Raw genomic sequence first — 2,061 nt, forward strand, 5'->3', positions numbered from 1 at the left:
TGAGAGGTCATCGTTCTAATGGGCCATATGGGCAAAAAAAAAAAATGATGAGGCAAGTGGGCGCAATTGAAGGCGAAGTTGTAGCAGAGGCCGGTTGTTCTTGTAGAAGAAATAAGCCGCCAGCGATTGTTGATAATTTATTGAAATAAACTGAAGCAAACGGACCTTTACAGGGCCTGGCGGGGGTCAATGGACCCAAGTACCATGGCTGGGATCTATAGATCCAATACCTAAGAGTTTTGTGGGGGGAAAACGGGAGTGCCCCGAGAAAACCCACTTTCACTAGTCGGGACCGAAAGAAAGCCGAGCTAGTGCCCGAGTGATAAGCTATTGAAGAGATGAAGATCTGAAAAGAGATTGAAAAGTGAAACAGTTATACATAAAATAATATACTCTTCTTACTTTTGTAGATCATGGTGGTGTGTTAGTAATGTTGTGTATCATGTTGTATGGGGACAGATATTTGCACCATGGTTTGGGGGTAGCAGCAATTTTGTGAAATTCGGCTGTGAGTGAGTTCCAGTAGATGGCTTTTTGTAATATTTAGTGGCAAGTTTACATATACGTTTTTATACTGTATGTATTGAAATGTGTTTTCTATATAGTATGCTGGTATGTAGTGAGGGAGGAGGTGGGCAAGACGTATTACCCGGTTTTGGAGTTTTTGAAGTATCAAACGTTGGTTGTGATTCATGGTACATGTCACCATTAAAGGTCTGATAAATGTCTTGTAAATGTACATTATTATCTGTGGTCTGCATCAGTGAGTGTGATGACTTATTTTGTGAAGGTATGCTATTCTGGTTTTAAGTTTCTTACTGATTTCCTTGAAATGTATGTGCCATGTTAGTTTAGTGTCGATTAGGGAGATAACCAGAAAAAAAAAGGGATAGATTATATAAATTTACGTGATGTGTTAGAAGTTTGGGTGATGCATTTTTTAGAACTATGTATTTTGTCTTCGCCGGAAGTTTTGTTTTTGAGATTTTTCAGGCCAATTTTGACTTCAGGTGTGGTTATAGGGGTTGATATGGTGAACTGGGAGTGTGGTGCTGGTGTATATTAACCGGGAAAGAGGTAGAAAAGGATTTAGTTAACGTTAACAAAGGAGTTTATTTTGTCCTGGTGCTTACTATTGAATCTGGCATCCTGCGGGGTAACAAATGTTTTTGTGAAATAGCGTGCGAATAGATTTGATTTTTGCTTATCGGTAGCGGCAATGAGGTTTTCGTAAGAGATGTTACCTGTATTATTGTTTACTCGGCATATGCTTTAAAAGTTTTCCAGAAGGTGGGCGGGTCAGTTTTAAGGTTATCGAGTTTATTACAAAAGATGTTACAATTATCTTTTTGCTGGTTTCTGGTGTTTATAAATTCTTTACAGAGCTTGCGTCTGGACAAAATGAGTTCATGTATTTCAGGTGTTAGAGACTAATGGTTAGGCGTGGTTTTTGTGTGAGTTTTGGGAACTAACTTGTCTATGTTTTTGATTATGGTTTGCGAGATGTTCTGGTAGTATTGTTCGATTTTGTCTTTGGAGTTAGCATACGTTACGGGATCGGGTAGGTTTTTGTCTAAATATTCGTTAAGTAAGGACCAGCTAACTTTCTTAAAATTGGAGTTATAGTCTTGGTTATTGGGGAGTGTCCAGTTAGGGTTACTGATTTGGAAGGAAAGAGAATTACGGTCTCCTCTGATGTTTTCGTATACTTTAAAGTCATTTGTAAGGTGTACGATTGTTGGTGGGTAAATGATGCTTTGTATTCCGTTTTGAAGTGTGTGGGTAGGTGAGTTGTCGTTAATAACTGTTAAGTTATGTATTTGTGTGAAATTAGCGATAATTCTGCCGGCAGTGTTTGTAGTATATATAGCCTTGAAGTAGGGGATGAGAAGCGTTAAGTTCTCCGAGAATGATGACATTGCTGAGTTTAGAAAAGTGATGTCAGGTGTTGTATAAGGTGATATGTAAATGGATAGGAGGGTGAAATCGGGTAGTGACGGGGTCTTGTAACATCCTTCTGGTCGAGACAATCCTGTACAATACATGCACTGTGTGCAGTAG

This window comes from Limulus polyphemus, unplaced genomic scaffold (assembly GCF_000517525.1).
Source record: "Limulus polyphemus unplaced genomic scaffold, Limulus_polyphemus-2.1.2 Scaffold1722, whole genome shotgun sequence".
In the NCBI taxonomy this organism is placed as follows: domain Eukaryota; kingdom Metazoa; phylum Arthropoda; class Merostomata; order Xiphosura; family Limulidae; genus Limulus; species Limulus polyphemus.